General features: G+C 43.0%; 1 long non-coding RNA gene across 1 annotated transcript in view; it reads left to right on the forward strand.

Annotated features, from left to right (window-relative positions):
• Positions 1–7818: 7818 nt before the first annotated feature.
• LOC123485101 overlaps positions 7819–25073 on the forward strand; it is a 46737-nt gene continuing 29482 nt past the window's right edge. Inside the window, exon 1 of the long non-coding RNA XR_006658867.1 lies at positions 7819–8163. This is a non-coding gene — a long non-coding RNA (uncharacterized LOC123485101). The remainder of the gene's footprint in view (positions 8164–25073) is intronic.

Consider the following 25073-nt stretch of genomic DNA (forward strand, 5'->3'; position numbering starts at 1 on the left):
TGCTTTTTAGTCGTGCAGTTTTTATTGTAATTCTTTAGTTTTTTATCCTCTTATATTTGTGTAGTAAATATTTAGTTTTATTTTTATTGTTTTTATTAGTTTTTTTCCTGTGAAGCACATTGTGTTCCATTCCATGTCTGAAATGTGCTGTATAAATAAAGCTTGATTTGATTCTCTATGGTGTTATTAGGTCCCTAATATTGAGTTAGGCCTATAAGGTAACATAGATGGATATGATTGAAATCTCTATGGTGTTATTGAATTTAAACAACAAGGCACTCAACCCCGTGGATTATTGTGAACAACTAAGAGCTGTTCTCTAACATGACGTGAAGAGGAGTGAATAACACAACTAAGAGCTGTTGTCTAACATGACGTGAAGAGGAGTGAATAACACAACTAAGAGCTGTTCGTATTGGAGATTTTTAGTTAACTACTTAGACAACGTAACAAACCAATTATATGATTTATAAAATGTTGTATACCCCTTCCACTTTTTCACATTTTGTTGTTACAACCCTGAATTTAAAATGGATTAAATTGAGATTAATTTAGTCACTGGCATACACACAATACCCCAAAATGTCAAAGTGGAATCATGTTTTTAGAAACAAATTAATTAAAAATAAAAAGCTGAAATGTCTTGAGTTAATAAGAATTCAACCTATTTGGTATGACAAGCCTAAGAAAAAAAAAAAAATCTTCTCAACAAGTCACATAATAAGTTGCATGGACTCACTCTGTGTGCAATAATAGTGTTTAACATGATTTTTGAATGACTACCTCATCTCCGTACCCCAGACATACTGTACAATTATCTGTACGGTCCCTCAGTCGAGCAGTGAATTTCAAACACAGATTCAACCACAAAGACCAGGGAAGTTTTCCAATGCCTCGGAAAGAAGGGCACCTATGGGTAGACGACATTGAATATTCCTTCATTCATTACACTTTGGATGGTGTATCAATATACCCAGCCTCTACAAAGATAGAGACATCCTTCCTAACTCAGTTGCCGGAGAGGAAGGAAACCGCTCAGAGATTTCACCATGAGGCTAATGCTGACTTTTAAACAGTTACAGAGTTTAATGGCTGTGATAGGAGAAAACTGAGAATGGATCAACAACATTGTAGTTACTCCACAATACTAACCTAAATGACAGAGTGAAAAGAAGGAAGCCTGTACAGAATAAAGTTATTCCAAAACATGCATCCTTGTTTGCAACAAGGAACTAAAGTAAAAATGCAAAAAAATGTGGCAAAGCAATTAACTTTTTGTCCTGAATACAAAGTGTTATGTTAGGGGCAAATCCAATTGAACACATTACTGACTACCACTCTTCAAATGTTCAAGCTTCGTGGTGGCTGCATCATGTTATGGGTATGCTTGTAATCATTAAGGACTGGGGAGTTTTTCAGGATAAAAATTAATGGAATGGTGCTAAGCACAGGCAAAATCCTAGAGGAAAACCTGGTTCAGTCTGCTTCCACCAGACACTGGGAGATGCATTCACCTTTCAGCAGGACAATAACCTAAAACACAAGGCCAAATCTACGCTGGAGTTGCTTACCAAGAAGATAATGAATGTTCCTGAGTGGCCGAGTTACAATTTTGACTTAAATCTACTTGATAATCTATGGCAAGACCTGAGAATGGTTGTCTAGCAGTGGAGGCGCCTCTGAGTAGGAATGAGAACCATCTTCCTTAGTGAATTTCATAAAAATAAAAATGTTAAAACATTGAAAAAGTTATCCTTTATAGATAAAACTATACTGAATATATTCACCTGTCACCAAATAATTGATTAAAACACACTGTTTTGCAATGAAGGTCTACAGTAGCCTCAACAGCACTCAGTACGATAGCACAACTCCCATCCATAGACTTACAAATTAATTATGACAACTTCCGGAGGACGTCCTCCAACCTATCAGAGCTCTTGCAACATGAACTGACATGTTGTCCACCCAATCAAAGGATCAGATAATTCATCTAGTACTGAAAGCACAAGCTACAGCTAGCTAGCGAGCACTGCAGTGCATAACATGTGGTGAGTAGTTGACTCAAAGAGAGAGAAAGACAATAGTTTAGCAGTTTTCAACAAACTAATTATTTCAAAAATGAAGGAGAAGGAAGAAACAGAGAATTCATCATTTCTTTTCACTTTCAGTTTCACTTACTTAGCTAGCAAATGCAGCTGGCTAGTTTAGTTACTCAAACACCCTGCTCCAACAGAGGGATGATATGTTAGCTAGCTGGCTAGTTTAGTTACTCAAACAACCGGCTCAAACAGAGGGATGCTATGTTAGCTAGCTGAGCTATTTAGTTACCGAAAAACTGCACAAAGAGGGGAGTTTGCTGGCAAGTTTAGTTACTCAAACACCCGGCTCAAACAGAGGGATGCTATGTTAGCTAGCTGGCTAGTTTAGTTACTCAAACACCCGGCTCAAACATATAAACATATCTGAATTTGACCATTAGAAACTCTTGTTTGCAACTGTTGGACAAATTATTACACCCTAGATAAGCTATTTGCAGGCAAGAGTGTGCAAGGCGGTATTGAGTCACTGTCCGTATGTCACCTACGTTGTAAACTTTCATTCATAGACTAGGTTGTAGCAACCTCATGATGGGTATTGGGAAATTTTGAGTATCATGTAGTACCCTAAACCTATCGATGTTACATTGAACTGGGTGAATGGAATATGAATGACAGTCATCCAACATGCTGTAATAGAAATAAGGCCATGCTCATTAAAAAATAAATAATGGTCCTCCCTCATCTTAAACGGCATTTACGGCCACTGTTGTCTAGCAATGATCAACAACCAATTTGACGGAGCGTGAAGAAGTTGTAAAATAATAATGGGGAAATGTTGCACAATCCAGGTTTAGAAAGCTCTTAGAGACTTACCCAGAAAGACTCAACTGTAACCGCTGCAAAGGTGCTTCTATAAAGTATTGACTCGGGTGTGAATACTTAAACTACCGGTCAACATATTTAGAACACCTAATCATTTAAGGGTTTTTCTTTAATTTGACTATTTTCTACATTGTAGACTAATAGTGAAGACATCAAAACTATGAAATAACACATATGGAATCATGTAGTAACCAAAAAAGTGTTAAACAAATCAAAATATGTTTTATATTTGAGATTCTTTAAATAGCCACCCTTTGCCTTGATGACAGCTTTGCACGCTCTTGTCATTCTCTCAACCAGCTTCACCTGGAATGCTTTTCCAACAGTCTTGAAGGAGTTCCCACATATGCTGAGCACTTGTTGGCTGCTTTTCCTTCACTCTGCGGTCCGACTCATCCAAAACCATCTTAATTTGGTTGAGGTCGGGGGATTGTGGAGGCCAGGTCATCTGATGCAGCACTACATCACTCTCCTTCTTGGTAACATAGCCCTTACACAGCCTGGAGGTGTGTTGGGTCATTGTCCTGTTGAAAAACAAATGATAGTCCCACTAAGCCCAATCCAGATGGGATGGCGTATCGCTGAAGAATGCTGTGGTAGCCATGCTGGTTAAGTGTGCCTTGAATTCTAATAAATCACAGACAGTGTCACCAGCAAAGCACCCTCACACCATAACACCTCCTCCTCCATGCTTTACAGTGGGAAATACACATGCGATCATCCGTTCACCCACACCGCGTCTCACAAAGACACGACGGCTGGAACCAAAAATCTCCAATTTGGACTCCAGACCAAAGGACAAATTTCCACCGGTCTAATGTCCATTGCTTGTGTTTCTTGGCCCAAGCAAGTCTCTTCTTCTTATTGGTGTCCTTTAGTAGTGTTTTCTTTGCAGCAGTTCGACCATGAAGGACTGATTCACACACTCCCCTCTGAACAGTTGTTGTTGAGGTGTGTCTGTGACTTCTGAAGCATTTATTTGGGCTGCAATTTCTGAGGCTGGTAACTCTAATGAACTTAACCTCTGCAGCAGAGATAACTCTGGGTCTTCCATTCCTGTGGCGGTCCTCATGAGATCCAGTTTCATCATAGAACTTGATGGTTTATGCGACTGCACTTTAAGAAACTTTCAAAGTTCTTGAAATGAGTGACTGATCTTCATGTCTTAAAGTAATGATGGACTGTCGTTTCTCTTTGCTTATGTGAGCAGTTCTTTCCATAATATGGACTTGGTCTTTTACCAAATAGGGCTGTCTCCTATATACCCCCTACCTTGTTACAACACAACTGATTGAATCAAACGCATTAAGAAGGAAAGAAATTCCACAAATCAACTTTTAAAAAGGCACACCTGTTTATTGAAATGCATTCCAGGTGACTACCTCATGAAGCTGGTTGAGAGAATGTCAAGAGTGTGCAAAGCTGTCATCAAGGCAAAGGGTGGCTATTTGAAGAATCACAAATATTTTTTAGACCCCAGGAAGAGTAGCTGCTGCCTTGGGAGCAGCTAATGGGGATCCCTAATGAATACTAATACTTTTTTGGTTACTACATGATTCCATGTGTTATTTCATAGTTTTGATGTCTTCACTATTATTCTACAATATAGAGCATAGTAAAAATTTTGAAAAACCCTTGAATGAGTAGGTGTTCTAAAACTTTTGACTGGTAGTGTATTTAAATTAGATATTTATTTATTTAATTTAAATAGATTTACACAACAGCGTTCATTCCAAGCTGGGAGAGAGCACGAGGAGGGTTCATGTCATGCAGGTTCAGGTAGCAACTACAGGACAGTTGTATATTATTTAAAACATAAATTGGTAGCTGATTAGTATGCATGGATAATTTATTTTAAAATCTGCAATGTTTGAATGTCCAGTTTTAATTACTGAATAAGAAATGACATTATTACCACCAACCAGCAGGATATAAAATTGCAGAATTACGACACAGTGTATAGATTTCGTGAAATGTTAGGCCCTGTGTTGCTCAGTTGGTAGAGCATGTCGTTTGCAACGGCAGGGTTGTGGGTTCGATTCCCACGGGGGGCCAGTATAAAAATATATATATATATGCACTCACTAACTGTAAGTCGCTCTGGATAAGAGCATCTGCTAAATTACTAAAACGAGAAAATGACGACCAAATAGAGGCCTACCAATAAACCTTTATCCATTAGCTAAAGCAAAGCTTTACATGCTCTTGCACCACAGGAACCCTATCATCGATTAATTAGGCACGCAGCCGCATAGACATGTCTCTATTTCAGCACGATGTACAGCGATCAGTTTGTGAGTGGCTGTCTGGATGAAACATTCAATTTTATTTTATATTAGGGAGAGGCCCAAAGTCCAACGTTGTGGGGTCCAGAGAAACTGCATGGACTTTAGAAAATGAGTTACTAAAAGCAGAAGGCTTCCTACGACTGGAGTAAAAGTAATTTCCTCTCAATCTTAAATAAGTATGCCCCATTCAAAAAATACAGAACTAAGAACAGATATAGCCCCTGGTTCTCCTCAGACTTGACTGCCCTTGACCAGCACAAAAACATCCTGTGGCGTACTGCATTTGCATCGAATAGCCCCCGCGATATGCAACTTTTCAGGGAAGTTAGGAACCAATTTACACAAGCAGTTAGGAAAGCAAAGGCAAGCTTTTCAAACAGAAATTTGCATCCTATAGCGCTAACTCCAAAAGGTTTTGGGACACTGTAAAGTCCATGGAGAATAAGAGCACCTCCTCCCAGCTGCCCACTGCACTGAGGCTAGGAAACACCATCACCACCGATAAATCTACAATAATCAAGAATTTCAACAAGCATTTTGCTATGGCTGGCCATGCTTTCCACCTGGCTACCACTACCCTGGCCACCAGCTCTGCACCCTCCGCTGCAACTTGCCCATGCCCCCCCCCGCTTCTCCTTCACACAAATTCAGACAGCTGATGTTCTGAAAGAGCTGCAAAATCTGGACCCCTACAAATCATCTGGGCTAGACAATCTGGACCCTTTCTTTCTAAAATTAGCCGCCGAAATTGTCGCAACCCCAATTACTAATCTGTTCAACCTCTCTTTCGTAACGTCTGAGATCCCCAGAGATTGGAAAGCTGCCCATCTTCAAAGGGGGTGACACTCTAGATCCAAACTGTTACAGACCTATATCCATCCTGCCCTGCCTTTCAAAAGTTTTTGAAAGCCAAGTTAACAAACAGATCACTGACCATTTCGAATCCCACCGTACCTTCTCCGCTATGCAATCCGGTTCCCTAAACGATATTATAACCGCGATCGTTAATAGACAGTACTGTGCAGCCGTCTTCATCGACCTGGCCAAGGCTTTCGACTCTGTCAACCACCGCATTCTTATTGGCAGACTAAATAGCCTTGGTTTCTCAAATGACTGCCTCGCCTGGTTCACCAACTACTTCTCAGATAGAGTTCAATGTGTCAAATCGGAGGGCCTGTTGTCTGGACCTATGGCAGTCTCTATGGGGGTGCCACAGGGTTCAATTCTTGGGCTGACTCTTTTCTCTGTGTATATCAATGATGTCGCTCTTGCTGCTGGTGACTCTCAGATCCACCTCTACGCAGACGACACCATTTTGTATACATCTGGCCCTTCATTGGACACTGTGTTAACAAACCTCCAAACGAGCTTCAATGCCATACAACACTCCTTCAGTAGCCTCCAACTGCTCTTAAACACTAGTAAAACTAAATGCATGCTCTTCAATCGAACGCTGCTGGCACCCGCCCACCCGACTAGAATCACTACTCTCGATGGGTCTGACCTAGAGTATGTGGACAACTACAAATACCTAGGTGTCTGGTTAGACTGTAAACTCTCCTTCCAGACTCACATTAAGCATCTCCAATCCAAAGTTAAATCTAGAATCGGCTTCCTATTTCGCAACAAAGCCTCCTTCACTCATGCTGCCAAACATGCCCTCGTAAAACTGACTATCCTACCGACCCTTGACTTCGGCCATGTCATTTACAAAATAGCCTCCAACACTCTTCTCAGCAAATTGGATGTAGTCTATCACAGTGCCATCCGTTTTTCACCAAAGCCCCATATACTACCCACCACTGTGACCTGTACGCTCTTGTTGGCTGGTCCTCACTACATATTCGTCGCCAAACCCACTGGCTCCAGGCCATCTATAAATCACTGCTAGGCAAATCCCTGTCTTATCTTAGCTCACTGGTCACCATAGCAACACCCATCCGTAGTATGCCTCCAACAGGTATATCTCACTGGTCATCCCCAAAGCCAACACCTCCTTTGGCCGCCATTCCTTCCAGTTCTCTGCTGCCAATGACTGGAACTAACTGCAAAAATCTCTGAAGCTGGAGACTCTTATCTCCCTCACTAACTTTAAGTATCAGTTGTCAGAGCACCTTACCGATCACTGCACCTGTACACAGCCCATCTGAAATTAGCCCACCCAACTACCTCATCCCCATATTGTTATTTATTTTGCTCATTTGCACCCCAGTATCTCTATTTGCACATCATCTCTTACACATCTATCATTCCAGTGTTAATTCTAATTGTAATTATTTTGCACTATGGCCTATTTATTGCCTTACCTCCATAACTTGCTACATTTGCACACACTGTGTATATATATTTTCTGTTGTATTTTTGACTTTATGTTTTGTTTTACCCCGTATGTAAATCTGTGTTGTTGTTTTTATCACACTGCTTTGCTTTATCTTGGCCAGTTGTAAATGAGAACTTGTTCTCAACTGGCTTACCTGGTTAAATAAACGTTAAATAAAAAAAAAAAAATAACAATGATTTGTATGTTAGCCGAATCCCAACGTTTCAGTTGAACGGAAGTGAAGGCGGAGCCTGGCTCTTTTCTCTTGTGACTTTACACTCCGTGCAGAGTAGAACACCAGACAACATGATTGAACAAAGGAGGAATGTTAAAATGATATCGGACTGTAACTTTTGAAAATGAGCTAAGCAGACTACTGCTGTATTATTATTTGTATGTTGGCGGAAGTCCTATTTTTAATTCGAACCGAAGTGAAGCTGGAGTCACATGTTCTCTATTCTCCATTTTGTCTTGTGACTTTAAGCAGAGAGTCACATGTTGAAATATAACGTCTCGGTCCTCTACCTCCCTGATCTAAAAGGTCCGTAGACTACAGATAAACATTGTCATCTAGTTAACGTCGCCTGAACTCTGCAATCGACCATAAACACACGTTTCTACAATGAATCAGGTGAGTTTAGATTAATTTAAACATTTTTATAACCTGCTTCATGCTTTTACACTGCACGCATTTAATGGTCCTGGACTTTTGGAAAATCATTTGTGTAGTTTAGCTGGTTACTCGTAGCCAGGCCCGGCGGCAGGATGAACATGGCAAGGGGGTATCAGAAATGATTATGGGGTCACAACTATTTTCGCTTGCTGATAACACAGGATGGATAATAATCGATAGTACAAAATTACACACAATGTATTTGCAGCCACGCACGGCGGTCTTGCAGCAAGAATACAGGCTACTGCACCGCTTTACAAACATGGACAATCCATAAATAGCAAGTCATGACAACGCTACACAGCTACATGCACAACACCCAACAATACAATGCAAAACAGTTGCTAATTACCGTAATAACACTTCCTCATGCCAATACAATGCATTTCCAATGGCGGAAAGCAAACAATAATGTACAATACACTACCACGATTTATCGGTACAATACAAGCTGTCTTCCCACAAGAGTGCCGTCCTACGCTTTGTATGATAACAGAGGAATTACTATTCCATAACTACCAGTTGTTTATGGCAACACTATAGCTACATCGTTACTCATCCATTGGTCAAGGTCTGCTCACCCTCATCAATGAAATGCAAAGCACCTCTTGTACATTATAAAACATTAAAAACAATCCGATGATATTATTAAACAAAACTATTCCAATCACATCACAGAAATTAAGCAGTATACTTGGCAGCAACGCAAATAAAGACAATCACCTCTAGGCCTATTTCTGACGTTTGCAACGCAGCATTTCCAAAAGCTAGCAAATACCAAAATAACCCAAGCCCAGCCAGGCTGCCTGTTCTTACCCAGATTCAAGAGTTGTAGCCTCCTTGATGCTGTGTTGAACCTCCTCAGCAGTCTCTTGTTCCCCACGGAATGTGCTTGGAAGATCCCTCTCATATCCATATATAGATCCACCACATATTCTTTCAGATTACTACTCACTACTCTTTGCCGTTTGCTTGGAGCGGGGGTGTCCAAGTGTGTTTGTATTTCTCCCATAACTCATCAAACTGCATCTGCCTTTGAACCGCGTGCTACAAAATGCCAGTTTTCTCCCCCAGTCCAGGCGGGTTGGGTATTTCCCCAGACAAACCTGCACTGGGTCCTCATCACCTCCTATGTCACCAGGCTGCAAGACGGTTTGCTCAGGTGCCTTTGCTGCTGGGCTCGTGGCCTTGGCCTCAGTGATTAGCGTCGGCCCAGCGGCCTTGCATTTGGCCTCTGTGGCAGGCTTCTCCCTGCCGCTTTGATGTCTTCACTATTATTCTACAATGTTAAACATTTTCAAAAGAAAGACAAACCCTTCAATGAGTAGGTGTGTCCAAACTTTTGACTGGTACTGTATTCACTGCTTTATCCAAAGTTACATCTTGCTCACGCAGCAATCTCTCATTGAGTCCATTATCAAGTATGCCTCAGACTATCCTTTTCACTAGTGAGTCTTTCAGATTTTTCAAATTCACACGTTTTGCTCATTGTGTTCAGCTCAGCCAAGTACTGGTCAAAACTGACTTCTGTTTCTGATCATGAGTGAAAACGTGTATTTCTCAAATGTGATGTTCTGGCTTGCTTCAAAGTACTCCTCAAATTTAGCCATGAGCACAGTCAATGTCAAGTTTGCCTCGTCTAGCTGAAAGCTATTGTATACACTGCATTCGGGAAGTATTCAGACCCCTTTACTTTTTCCGATTTTGTTACGTTAGTCTAAAATAGATTAAATTATTTTTGTCCCTCATCAATCCACACACTACCCCACAATGACAAAGTGAAAACATACGCACATCTGGGGAAGGTACCAAAACAATTCTTGCAGCATTGAAGGTTCCCATGAACACAGTGGCCTCCATCGTTCTTAAATGGAAAAGTTTGGAACCACCAAGACTCTTCCTAGAGTTGGCTGCCAGGCCAAACTTAGCAATCGAGAGAGAAGGGCCTTGGTCAGGAGGTGACCAAGAACCCGATGCTCACTCTGACAGAGCTGCAGAGTTCCTCTGTGGAGATGGGGAAAACCTTCCAGAAGGACAACCATCTCTGCAGCACTCCACTAATCAGGCCTTTATGGTAGAGTGGCCAGACGGAAGCCACTCCTCAGTAAACGACAGCTCGCTTGGAGTTTGCCAAAAGGCACCTAAATGACTCTCAGACCATGAGAAACAAGATTCTCTGGTCTAATGAAATCAAAATTAAACTATTTTGGCTGAATGCCAAGCTTCACATCTGGAGGAAACCTGGCACCATCCCTACGGTGAAGCATGGTGGTGGCAGCATCATGCTGTGGGGATCCTTTTCAGCGTCAAGGACTGGGAGACTAGTCAGGATTGAGGGGAAAGATGAACACCGCAAAGTACAGAGAGATCCTTGATGAAACCTGCTCCAGAGCGCTCAGGACCTCCGACTGGGGCGAAGGTTCACCTTCCAACAGGACAACGACCCTAATCACACAGCCAAGACAACGCAGGAGTGGAATATGGTCTGGGTAAAGCATATTATAATTAGTCTCTGACATCCCTGACCTAGGGAAACAGCACGTGGTCTGGGTAAAGTGGGGGGTTAAGGCCAATCCAGAGATCACTGGGGGTTTTTGTTGGTGTGGGCATGCGCTTGGGTGGACTCTGATCTTTTGGAGCAATATGCACCTGTTGGTAACATGATACCCTCACCGTTCCATGTGTGCCTAGACCCCCGAATAGCAATATTCACAATGGGGATAGCAGTGACTCTCCATTTGGGATAAAAGCAAAAAATAATCCTGTTGAAAACATCACCACTGTTAGCTTATTTCAAAGAAATTGCATATTTGAATAATAGCTACATGTAATACAAGTTTAGGTTTGTATTACATTTACATTGTTTTGTGCCAGTTGGCTGTAGTCTCTACTAGCAGCTTACCAGTTGGCTGTAGGCTACTCCACTAGCAGCTTACCAGTTGGCTGTAGGCTACTCCACTAGCAGCTTGCCAGTTTGCTGTAGGCTACTCCACTAGCAGCTTACCAGTTGGCTGTAGGCTACTCCACTAGCAGCTTGCCAGTTGGCTGTAGGCTACTCCACTAGCAGCTTACCAGTTGGCTGTAGGCTACTCCACTAGCAGCTTACCAGTTGGCTGTAGGCTACTCCACTAGCAGCTTGCCAGTTGGCTGTAGGCTACTCTACTAGCAGCTTACCAGTTGGCTGTAGGCTACTCCACTAGCAGCTTACCAGTTGGCTGTAGGCTACTCCACTAGCAGCTTACCAGTTGGCTGTAGGCTACTCCACTAGCAGCTTGCCAGTTGGCTGTAGGCTACTCCACTAGCAGCTTGCCAGTTGGCTGTAGGCTACTCCACTGGCAGCTTGCCAGTTGGCTGTAGGCTACTCCACTGGCAGCTTGCCAGTTGGCTGTAGCTTACTCCACTAGCTGCTTGCCAGTTGGCTGTAGGCTACTCCACTGGCAGCTTACCAGTTGGCTGTAGGCTACTCCACTAGCAGCTTGCCAGTTGGCTGTAGGCTACTCCACTAGCAGCGCCAGTTGGCTGTAGGCTACTCCACTAGCAGCTTACCAGTTGGCTGTAGGCTACTCCACTAGCAGCTTGCCAGTTGGCTGTAGGCTACTCCACTAGCAGCTGGCTGTAGGCTACTCCACTAGCAGCTTGCCAGTTGGCTGTAGGCTACTCCACTAGCAGCTTGCCAGTTGGCTCTAGGCTACTCCACTAGCAGCTTGCCAGTTGGCTGTAGGCTACTCCACTAGCAGCTTGCCAGTTGGCTGTAGGCTACTCCACTTGCAGCTTGCCAGTTGGCTGTAGGCTACTCCACTAGCAGCTTGCCAGTTGGCTGTAGGCTACTCCACTTGCAGCTTGCCAGTTGGCTGTAGGCTACTCCACTAGCAGCTTACCAGTTGGCTGTAGGCTACTCCACTAGCAGCTTGCCAGTTGGCTGTAGGCTACTCCACTAGCAGCTTACCAGTTGGCTGTAGGCTACTCCACTAGCAGCTTACCAGTTGGCTGTAGGCTACTCCACTAGCAGCTTGCCAGTTGGCTGTAGGCTACTCCACTAGCAGCTTGCCAGTTGGCTGTAGGCTACTCCACTAGCAGCTTGCCAGTTGGCTGTAGGCTACTCCACTAGCAGCTTACCAGTTGGCTGTAGGCTACTCCACTAGCAGCTTGCCAGTTGGCTGTAGGCTACTCCACTAGCAGCTTACCAGTTGGCTGTAGGCTACTCCACTAGCAGCTTGCCAGTTGGCTGTAGGCTACTCCACTAGCAGCTTGCCAGTTGGCTGTAGGCTACTCCACTAGCAGCTTACCAGTTGGCTGTAGGCTACTCCACTAGCAGCTTACCAGTTGGCTGTAGGCTACTCCACTAGCAGCTTGCCAGTTGGCTGTAGGCTACTCCACTAGCAGCTTACCAGTTGGCTGTAGGCTACTCCACTAGCAGCTTGCCAGTTGGCTGTAGGCTACTCCACTAGCAGCTTACCAGTTGGCTGTAGGCTACTCCACTAGCAGCTTACCAGTTGGCTGTAGGCTACTCCACTAGCAGCTTGCCAGTTGGCTGTAGGCTACTCCACTAGCAGCTTACCAGTTGGCTGTAAGCTACTCTACTAGCAGCTTACCAGTTGGCTGTAGGCTACTCCACTAGCAGCTTGCCAGTTGGCTGTAGAGCTACTCCACTAGCAGCTTACCAGTTGGCTGTAGGCTACCCACTAGCAGCTTGCCAGTTGGCTGTAGGCTACTCCACTAGCAGCTTACCAGTTGGCTGTAGGCTACTCCACTAGCAGCTTACCCAGTTGGCTGTAGGCTACTCCACTAGCAGCTTGCCAGTTGGCTGTAGGCTACTCCACTAGCAGCTTGCCAGTTGGCTGTAGGCTACTCTCTACTAGCAGCTTACCGGTTGGCTGTAGGCTACTCCACTAGCAGCTTACCAGTTGGCTGTAGGCTACTCCACTAGCAGCTTGCCAGTTGGCTGTAGGCTACTCCACTTGCATTTGGCCTCTGTGGCAGGCTTCTCCCCTGCCGCTTTGATGTCTTCACTATTATTCTACAATGTTAAACATTTTCAAAAGAAAGACAAACCCTTCAATGAGTAGGTGTGTCCAAACTTTTGACTGGTACTGTATTCACTGCTTTATCCAAAAGTTACATCTTGCTCACGCAGCAATCTCTCATTGAGTCCATTATCAAGTATGCCTCAGACTATCCTTTCACTAGTGAGTCTTTCAGATTTTTCAAATTCACACGTTTTGCTCATTGTGTTCAGCTCAGCCAAGTACTGGTCAAAACTGACTTCCTGTTTCTGATCACTAGCAGCTTGCCAGTTGGCTGTAGGCTACTCCACTAGCAGCTTACCAGTTGGCTGTAGGCTACTCCACTAGCAGCTTGCCAGTTGGCTGTAGGCTACTCCACTAGCAGCTTACCAGTTGGCTGTAGGCTACTCCACTAGCAGCTTGCCAGTTGGCTGTAGGCTACTCCACTAGCAGCTTACCAGTTGGCTGTAGGCTACTCCACTAGCAGCTTGCCAGTTGGCTGTAGGCTACTCCACTAGCAGCTTACCAGTTGGCTGTAGGCTACTCCACTAGCAGCTTGCCAGTTGGCTGTAGGCTACTCCACTAGCAGCTTGCCAGTTGGCTGTAGGCTACTCCACTAGCAGCTTGCCAGTTGGCTGTAGGCTACTCCACTAGCAGCTTGCCAGTTGGCTGTAGGCTACTCCACTAGCAGCTTACCAGTTGGCTGTAGGCTACTCCACTAGCAGCTTGCCAGTTGGCTGTAGGCTACTCCACTAGCAGCTTGCCAGTTGGCTGTAGGCTACTCCACTAGCAGCTTGCTAAAAACTGTAAGCAAGCTAGCCTTTTAGCTTCCCACAGATTTAGATGTGGCTTAGTGTTGTAGGTTACGGTCTTGCTGAAAGGTGAGTTCCTCTCCCAGTGTCTGGTGTAAAGCAGACTGAAGCAGGCTTTCCTCTAGGACATCCTGTTTCGTTTCATCCTGTAAAACTCCCCAGTCTTTGACGATGTCAAGCATTTCCTTACCATGATGCAGCCATCACCATGCTTGGAAATAAGGAGACAGTTACTCAGTGATATTATGTTGGATTTTACCCAAACTTAAGGCTTTGCATTTAGGCCCAAAAAGTGTGTTCATTTGCCCTGTTAATTTTTTAACAGTATTACTTTAGTGCCTTGTTGCAAACAAGATGGATGTTCTGGAATATTTATATTCTCCTTTCACTCTGTCATGTAGGTCATTATTGTGGATTATTGTGAATAGTCACATGTACAGGGTTGCAGGTGGTCACTGTGGTATAAGGCACTGCACTGCACAGCGTCGTCCAGGGTAGGGGAGGGAATGGCCGGCAGGGATGTAGCTCAGTTGGTAGAGCATGGCGTTTGCAACGGCAGGGCTGTGGGTTCGATTCCCATGGGGGGCCAGTATGAAAAACGAGTCACATGTACAGGGTTGCAGGTCATTATTGCGAACAGTCACATGTACAGGGTTGTAGGTGGTCATTATTGGGGATTATTGTGAATAGTCACATGTACAGGGTTGCAGGTGTTCATTATTGGGGATTATTGTCAATAGTCACATACAGGGTTGCATGTGGTCAGTATTGTGGATTATTGTGAATAGTCACATGTACAGGGTTGCAGGTAGTCATTATTGTGGATTATTGTGAATAGTCACATGTACAGGGTTGCAGGTGGTCATTATTGTGAATAGTCACATGTACAGGGTTGCAGGTGGTCATTATTGTGGATTATTGTGAATAGTCACATGTACAGGGTTGCAGGTGGTCATTATTGTGAATAGTCACATGTACAGGGTTGCAGGTGGTCATTATTGTGGATTATTGTGAATAGTCAAATGTACAGGGTTAAAGGTGGTCATTATTGGGGATTATTGTGAATAGTCACATGTACAGGGTTGCAGGTGGTCATTATTGGGGATTATTGTGAACATCTTTGACGTGTCTGGGTGGCTTAATACACCATACACAACATCATTATTAACAGAGGAAGGGTTAGTCATTCATATCACACAATTACTATTTTAGTTATTGTTTTGTATTTGTTTGTACAAATTTGTAGAATTTTGTTTTTACTTTCACATGACTTTGTGTAGATGAATTACGGAAAATTATAATCAAATCTATTTCAATCCCACTTTTTAAAGCAACAAAATGTGAAAAAAAGTTATAGTGGGTGTAGACTTTCCATAGGAACTGTATAGCCTAATAATATTTAGGAAGTTAATTTCCTTGGGAAGATAACTGCCCGTACTTCTCCATCCATTCATATATAGACTACTCTATTTAATTGAGACCAAACGCTCACCTAATCTGGCATGCCCAACCAGGAGAGGAGAGGAGAGGTATGGCTGCCGAACTAGGAGAGGAGAGGTATGGCTGCTGAACTAGGACAGGAGAGGAGAGGTATGGCTGCTGAACTTGAAAAAGCAAGAAAGATGAGCGGTCCGTTGCACTTTCTCTTGACCTACGTTTTGCACGTAGGATATAGCCTGTCTTTTAGGAGCGGTAATATTAACAGACTCAACGCTCGATCCCCATGTTGCGCCTTTTGCTTTATATTGATAATCACATTTTGGGATTTCACCTCGACTCACGTTGGTTGAGCGTCCCCAACTTCTTTCTATTAACAGACACTGTAGTAAACTATAGCCTAATTATATTTCAGTGAATTTCCTTGGAAAGATAACTGCCACGTGATTTATTCGCCCATTCATAGGTAGGCTAGTGTGTGAATAATTTGACAGAGGTGCTTTTAGTACAATAGCTAGGCTAACGCATACCCAGCAGAAAGACACCGTTTCCAAATAATCTGCGGAACAAGTATATTTATCACAACGTTTTCTGTCTGACCGCCCTCAACATGAAAAATACGGACTGCGCTGCAATGATCTCTGTCGGAGCCCGCAGCCCTCTACCTCCAAACATCTTTGTTGTAACATTTGAAAGTGGAAAGAAAAATATACAGTACCAGTCAAAAGTTTGGACTCACCTACTCATTCAAGGGTTTTTCTTTATTTTTACGTTGTAGAATAATAGTGAAGATATCAAAACTATGAAATAACACATATGGAATGATGTAGTAACCAAGAAAGTGTTAAACAAATCAAAATATGTGGTGTTTGAGATTCTTCAAATAGCCACCCTTTGCCTTGATGACAGCTTTGCACACTCTTGGCATTCTCTCAACCAGCTTCATGAGGTAGTCACCTGGAATATATTCTGAATTGTTTAACACTTTGTTGGTTACAACATGATTCCATATGTGTTATTTCATAGTTTGGATGTTATTACATTTTAGTACATTTGTCAGCCAAAACATGACACCCACCCTTTTTTTATGTGTTCTATCGCAAACTGTCATCAACATGAAGCTTTCCAACGTAACATCAACTATCCAATCAAAGCCACATTGTCAATTTAAATTAGCACATCAATTACAAAAAATTACAATTTAATATATTTCAATCCCACTTTGTAACGTAACAAAATGTGAAAAAGGTTCAAGGGAGTGCAGACGTTCTAAAGGCAATGTATTATATTAGGTTAACATTTCAAAATAGTCTGATGCATATCCTGTAGATCAGATCAAATATCCTGTAGATCAGATCAAATAGCCTGTAGATCAGATCAAATAGCCTGTAGATCAGATCAAGGAACGCTGTCTATACTTCCATCCCTTTTGTTATTGGCTGATTCCATCGCCAGCAATGCCCAAAAATATTCTTGGAATTCTCACATAGAAACGTAATTGGGGTCTAAAATAAAAATAAGCTAAACCAATTTGCCCTTTTTCCCGAAATGTCCTATTGGTCTGAAGTGTAAGATATTGGTTTCTCCCGTGGGAGCCCCGGGTTCATATCGTGCGTGTTACATACAGTTACAATATTTGAGCGCTGCAAATCTGCGTAGCAAGCAAACAGACAATGTGTATTATTTTTAACATGCTGTGAAAGTAGTACTCACTTTTAGGAATGGGTAATCGTTTAGAAGTTACAAGCTATATCATAAACCCATCGTTGAAAACCACAATTTTCATCTTCTGTGGTTTGGTAACTTCCTGTTGTTCAACGGACCGGAATGAAGAAGCAGAGTTTGGAAAAAATGTATTTGGTGTCCATTAAGTCTTAAACAGCAAGGGGGCATTGTTTCCACTCCGTTGTGGCCGTCCCCATTTAAATGCAAGACCTCATCATACCATTGTTATGTTGTTTTACCCTTAGTGTACTAACTTGAACTCCACTACCCTCTTTTTGGGATTTACAGGAAACACCTATTCCACCCCCTCCTCCCTCTCCCTCCAACCCTCCTCCCCCCTCCCCTCTTGGGGTCCCCAGGTCGTGCCTCTCCTGGTAACTTACTGCTGGGTCTGAAGAGGGTGTCTGTGCTGCTGGTCGACTGCAGGAAAACATCGGAACGGAGTGGGTTTATGCTCTTACATACATTTATTTTGGGACATTCCTAGATGTCCTTAATTACCATTAAATACAATACACTAACCTTCTTAAAATGTAGACTCATTAGAAGCACTCCTATCCCATTGGTTACATTGATGATTTTAACCCATCCAAAATGCTCAAATCTGATCACAAGAGTTTGAAAGCTCGAGCCTTGAACTAACTCGATATGAAGAAGGAAACCTAACTGTCTGTCTTTGTTTCACAGGGGACAGCCCTAACCATCGTCTCTCTCAGTAGAAGGCTTATCATCTGGGGGGGCTAACCAAACATCATGATGCTGATGAGGCAGAGAAGAGTCTCTCAGATCAGAACACCTCAAGAAACACCAGCAGAGACTTACAGGGAAGAAACCTCACTGCTGCTTTGACTGTGGAAAGAGTTTCACCTCTTCAGCAAAACTTTAAAATAACCAGAGAACACACACAGGGGAGAGGCCTTACAGCTGTGATCAATGTGGGAAGAGATTCACTCAGTCAGGAAACCTGGCTGGACACAAGAGAATACACACAGGAGAGAAGCCTTACCACTGCTCAGACTGTGGAATGAGCTTCACCACTTCAAACGGACTTCTAGGACACCAGAGAACACACACAGGAGAGAAGCCTTTTGGTTGTGATCAGTGTGGGAAGAGATTCACTCATTCAGGACACCTGGCTGGACACAAGAGAACACACACAGGAGAGAAGCCTTTTGGTTGTGATCAATGTGGGAAGAGATTCACTCATTCAGGAAGCCTGGCTTTACACAAGAGAATACACACAGGAGAGAAGCCTTTTGGTTGTGATCAGTGTGGGAAGAGATTCACTCGGTCAGGACACCTGGCTGGACACAAGAGAACACACACAGGAGAGAAACCTTATAGCTGTGATCAATGTGGGAAGAGATTCACTCATTCAGGAAGCCTGGCTTTACACAAGAAAATACACACAGGAGAGAAGCGTTTTGGTTGTGATCAGTGTGGGAAGAGATTCACTCAGTCAGGACACCTGGCTGGACACAAGATAATACACACAGGAGAGAAGCCTTTTGGTTGTGATCAATGTGGGAAGAGATTCACTCAGTCAGGAAGCCTGGTTGAACACAAGAGAAAACACACAGGAGAGAAGCCTTTTGGTTGTGATCAGTGTGGGAAGAGATTCACTCAGTCAGGACACCTGGCTGGACACAAGAGAACACACACAGGAGAGAAACCTTATAGCTGTGATCAGTGTGGGAAGAGATTCACTCAGTCAGGAAGCCTGGCTGGACACAAGAGAATACACACAGGAGAGAAGCCTTACCACTGCTCAGACTGTGGAATGAGCTTAACCACTTCAAAAGGACTTCTACTACACAAGAGAACACACACAGGAGAGAAGCCGTATAGCTGTGATCAATGTGGGAAGAGATTCACTCATTCAGGAAGCCTGGCTTTACACAAGAGAATACACACAGGAGAGAAGCCTTTTGGTTGTGATCAGTGTGGGAAGAGATTCACTCAGTCAGGAAGCCTGGTTGAACACAAGAGAATACACACAGGAGAGAAGCCTTACCACTGCTCAGACTGTGGAATGAGCTTAACCACTTCAAAAGGACTTCTACTACACAAGAGAACACACACAGGAGAGAAACGTTATAGCTGTGATCAATGTGGGAAGAGTTTCACTCATTCAGGAAGCCTGGCTTTACACAAGAGAATACACACAGGAGAGAAGCCTTTTGGTTGTGATCAGTGTGGGAAGAGATTCACTCAGTCAGGACGCCTGGTTGAACACAAGAGAAAACACACAGGAGAAAAGCCTTTTGGTTGTGATCAGTGTGGGAAGAGATTCACTCAGTCAGGACACCTGGCTGGACACAAGAGAACACACACAGGAGAGAAACCTTATAGCTGTGATCAATGTGGGAAGAGATTCACTCAGTCAGGACACCTGGCTGAACACAAGAGAAAACACCACACTGTTGGGTAACCTTTCCACTTTTGTTAAATCAATCCAGTTAATGGTAGACTAGTGTACACACACCGGAGAGAAGCCCTACAGGGTGAGTTTTGCCACCTCAAGCGTTCTTAATGTGGCCTTCCTTAGTGTAATTTGATGTACTGTCAACAAGGGGTCCACCCTCTGAAAACTTTAAATAACTGTCCATTATTTCCAGATTTCTATTAATTGCAATGTGAGTGAAATAGTCTGTGTTTGAATGGTGTGGGCGTACGTACCCCAACAACAGGATTGGTCAGCTCAGAGAAAGCAGGGCGGTAGCTCCTCCCCCTCTCTCTTCCAGTCTATCGATAGGGTTAAAGCAAGGGTCCGTTTAACATGTTGACTAGTTGGGATGTGGTCAGAAAAGTCCCTTAAATCGCTGCCGTCCCACAGTCTGTTGACAGATGCTACGATACCAGTTAAGTCTGTTCACCAGAGATTACAGAAATGTTGGCCTGTAGATTTATTTGGTTTGCTTAGTTGAGCAAGCTGAGAGGATCTGAAGACTGATAACAATGTCTGAGGACAATTCACCATCACCATGATCAACCCTGTCTACCAGCCAACTCACCTTATTTTGAAATGACATGATATTGTTTGGCAGAATGAACACAGTGTAGTGAATATTTTCCCAAACTGCGTTACCCACTCCCGTCAGCAGATGACGATGTGAGTCTTTCAAGAGCTGTTTCCTCCAGTGGACAGGACGCTTTTTCAACAACAACACGGACTCATCAGAAGCCTTGGTAGCTTGCTAGCAAACAAACAAACCACAACATTTGCTGCTTCAGTGTTTTTAGATATTTTTCTCAGATGTTACTATGGTATACTGAAGTATAATTACAAGCATTCCATAAGTGTCAAAGGCTTTTATTGACAAGTACATTAAGTTTATGCAATGAGTTAATATTTGCAGTGTTGACCCTTCTATTTCAAGACCTCTGCAATGGCATGCTGTCAATTAACTTCTGGGCCACATCCTGACTGATGGCAGCCCATTCTTGCCTAATCAATGCTTGGTGTTTGTCAGAATTTGTGGGAATAAGTTCTGGGGGAGTTTCGGCTTGCCCATGGACCCAACATTTCAATGTTTTGTTCCCGAGCCACTTGGTTATCACCTTTGCCTTATGGCAAAGGTGCTCCATCATGCTGGAAAAGACATTGTTCGTCACCAAACTGTTCTTGGATGGTTGGGAGAGTTGCTCTCAATTGTGAGTGAGCCCACTCCCTTGGCTGAGAAGCAACCCCACACATGAATGGTCTCAGGATGCTTTACTGTTGGCATGACACAGGACTGATGGTAGCGCCACCTTGTCTTCTCCGGACAAGCTTTTTTCCGGATGCCCCAAACAATCGGAAAGGGATTCATCAGAGAAAATGACTTTACCCCAGTCCTCAGCAATTCAATCCCTGTACCTTTTGCAGAATATCAGTCTGTCCCTGATGTTTTTCCTGGAGAGTAGTGGCTTCCTCGCTGCCCTTCTTGACACCAGGCCATCCTCCAAAAGTCTTCGCCTCACTGTGCGTGCAGATACACTCACACCTGCCTGCTTCCATTCCTGAGCAAGCTCTGCACTGGTGGTGCCCCGATCCCGCAGCTGAATCAACTTTAGGAGACGGTCCTGGCGCTTGCTGGATTTTCTTAGGCGCCCTGAAGCCTTCACAACAATTGAACCTCTCTCCTGAAGTTCTTGATGATCCGATAAATGGTTGATTTAGGTGCAATCTTACTAGCAGCAATATCCTTGCCTGTGAAGCCCTTTTTGTGCAAAGCAATGATGACGGCACGTGTTTCCTTGCAGGTAACCATGGTTAACAGAGGAAGAACAATGATTTCAAGCACCACCCTCCTTTTAAAGCTTCCAGTCTGTTATTCTAACTCAATCAGCATGACAGGGTGATCTCCAGCCTTGTCCTCGTCAACACTCTCACCTGTGTTAACGAGAGAATCACTGACATGATGTCAGCTGGTCCTTTTGTGGCAGGGCTGAAATGCAGTGGAAATGTTTTTTGGGGATTAAGTTCATTTTCATGGCAAAATGCAATGAATTGCAATTCATCTGATCACTCTTCATAACAGTCTGGAGTATATGCAAATTGCCATCATAAAAACTGAGGCAGCAAAATTTGTGAAAATTTATATTTGTGTCATTGTCAAAACCTTTGACCACGACTGTATATTAACAGCAGGGTTTTAAACCCAGTCTGTGTGCTTACTAGTTATTACATGTCATATACAGTTGAAGTCGGAAGTTTACATAAACTTAGGTTGGAGTCATTAAAACTCGTTTTTCAACCACTCCACAAATTTATTGTTAACAAACTATAGTTTTGGAAAAATGGCTTAAGTACAACAAGTCAAGGTATTTGAGTGGCCATCACAAAGCCCTGACCTCAATCCTATAGAACATGTGTGGGTAGAACTGAAAAAGCATGTTCGAGCAAGGAGGCCTACAAACCTGACTCAGTTACACCAGCTCTGTCAGGAGGATTGGGACAAAATTCACCCAATTTATTGTGGGAAGCTTGTGGAAGGCTACATGTAAAGTTTGACCCAAGTTAAACAATTTAAATGCAATGCGACCAAATACTAATTGAGTGTACGTAAACTTCTGAACCACTGGGAATGTGATGAAAGAAATAAAAGCTGAAATAAATCATTCTCTCTACTATTATTCTGACATTTCACATTCTTAAAATAAAGTGGTGATCCTAACTGACCTAAGACAGGGAATCTTTACTAGGATTAAATGTCAGGAATTGTGAAAAACTGAGTTTAAATGCATTTGGCTAAGGTGTATGTAAACTTTTTAGTCGTGCATTTTTTATTGTAATTCTTTAGTTTTTTATCCTCTTATATTTGTGTAATAAATATTTAGTTTTATTTTCATTGTTTTTATTAGTTTTTTTTCCTGTGAAGCACATTGTGTTCCATTCCATGTCTGAAATGTGCTGTATAAATAAAGCTTGATTTGATTCTCTATGGATTTATTAGATCCCTAATATTTTAGTTAGGCCTATAAGGTAAGATAGACTGATATGATTGAAATCTCTATGGTGTTATTGAATTTAAACAACAAGGCACTCAACCCCATGGATTATTGTGAACAACTAATAGCTGTTCTCTAACATGACGTGAGAGTGAATAACACAACTAAGAGCTGTTTGTATTGGAGATTTTTAGTTAACTACTTAGACAATGTAACAAACCAATTATATGATTTATAAAATGTTGTAGAATGAAACGCCTTTATGCCCTATATGCCTATGGATTAAGAACCAATTAAAGGGTTTAAAAAGAGCCAGTGAGTTTGGCGACGAATATGTAGTGAGGACCAGCCAACAAGAGCGTACATGTGACAGTGGTGGGTAGTACAGTGGGGAGAAAAAGTAATTAGTCAGCCACCAATTGTGCAAGTTCTCCCACTTAAAAAGATGAGAGAGGCCTGTAATTTTCATCATAGGTACACGTCAACTATGACAGACAAATTGAGAAAATGATTTCCAGAAAATCACATTGTAGGATTTTTTATGAATTTAATTGCAAATTATGGTGGAAAATAAAAAAAGTATTTGGTCAATAACAAAAGTTTCTCAATACCCTTTGTTGGCAAGGAACTAACGGAACTAACATTATCACTTGTTTGTGCGCTATGACCTGATACACATAGCCACAAGAAGAAACCATAGTGGCTCAAGGTCAAGGTCAAGGGAGGGTGGCTGTTTGGATAAAGAGGGGGTTCCGATATGATATGAAAAGGAGACCAAGCAGACATGGGGATAGACAGGAAAGAAGCTAGACAAAGAAACCATAGTGGCTCAAGGTCAAGGTCAAGGGAGGGTGGCTGTTTGGATAAAGAGGGGGTTCCGATATGATATGAAAAGGACAACAAGCAGACATGGGGATAGACAGGAAAGAAGCTAGACAAAGAAACCATAGTGGCTCCGATATTATATGAAATGATGAAGCTGTATAAAAAGAGAGCTCCAAGTCTGGGACGGCAGTTGCTCTGCAGACCAGCTCGGCTCTATTGCTTGTGAATATCCCTTCATTCATTACACTTTGGATGGTGTATCAATATACCCAGCCTCTACAAAGATAGAGACATCCTTCCTAACTCAGTTGCCGGAGAGGAAGGAAACCGCTCAGGGATTTCACCATGAGGCGAATGCTGACTTTTAAACAGTTAGAGAGTTTATTGGCTGTGATAGGAGAAAACTGAGAATGGATCAACAACATTGTAGTTACTCCACAATACTGACCTAAATAACAGAGTGAAAAGAAGGAAGCCTGTACATAATAAAAATATACCAAAACATGCATCCTGTTTGCAACAAGGAACTAAAGTAATAATGCAAAACAAAATCCAAAGCAATTAACTTTTTGTCCTGAATACAAAGTGTTATGTTAGGGCAAATCCAATCCAACACATTTCTGAGTACCACTCTTGGAAATGTCCAAGCTTACTGTGGCTGCATCATGTTATGGGTATGCTTGTAATCGTTAAGGACTGGGAGTTTTCAGGATAAAATAAATGGTGAAGCTACACAGGCAAAATCCTAGAGAAATCTGGTTCAGTCTGTTTTCCACCAGACATTGTGAGATGATTCACCTTTCAGCAGGACAATAACCCTAAACACAAAAAGGACAAATATACGCTGGAGTTGCTTACCAAGAAGGTAATGAATGTTCCTGAGTGGCCGAATTACAGTTTTGACTTAAATCTACTTGATAATCTATGGCAAGACCTGAGAATGGTTGTCTAGCAGTGGAGGCTCCTCTGAGTAGGAAAGGGATGAGAGCATCCTCCTCAGTGAATTTCATAAAAATAGTAAAACTGTCAGTAATGCTGTAGGTGGGTGTAGTGGTGGAATCAAGCGCAGGACACCGAAGTATAGTCCAAAAGACTTTAGTGCAATTTCCAACAAGGAAAAATCGAACAAACTTGCCCGAAGGCGAAACTACGCACGAAGGCGACAAAACAAAAGGCGCACTACACATGTGCGTAAAACGCTCCAACACAGTGGAGTAAAGCTCAACCGAGCGACTAAGTAATTATACAAGCACAACACACGACAGAAATAAATCAATCACACACAACACTAGACAAACACAACGAGAAACTTATAGGACACTAATTACACTAAACGAGAACAGGTGTCACAACAAACAGACAAAAAGCAAACGAACATAGAAACATGCAACGGTGGCAGCTAGTATTCCGGAGACAACGAACGAAGCCTGCCCGGACAAGGAAGAGAGGCAGCCTGGCCGAAACCGTGACAGTACCTCTTGACGCGCGGCTCAGACGTGCGCCCGACTCCGGCCTCGGGACGACCAGGAGGACGCGGAGCAGGGTGCGTCGGGTGCCCACGATGGAATTCTGTCAGGAGAGACGGGTCCAAAATGTCTCTCCTCGGCATTCCAGCACCGCTCCTCCGGACCGT

The sequence above is a fragment of the Coregonus clupeaformis genome, unplaced genomic scaffold, assembly GCF_020615455.1.
Source record: "Coregonus clupeaformis isolate EN_2021a unplaced genomic scaffold, ASM2061545v1 scaf0574, whole genome shotgun sequence".
In the NCBI taxonomy this organism is placed as follows: Eukaryota; Metazoa; Chordata; class Actinopteri; order Salmoniformes; family Salmonidae; genus Coregonus; species Coregonus clupeaformis.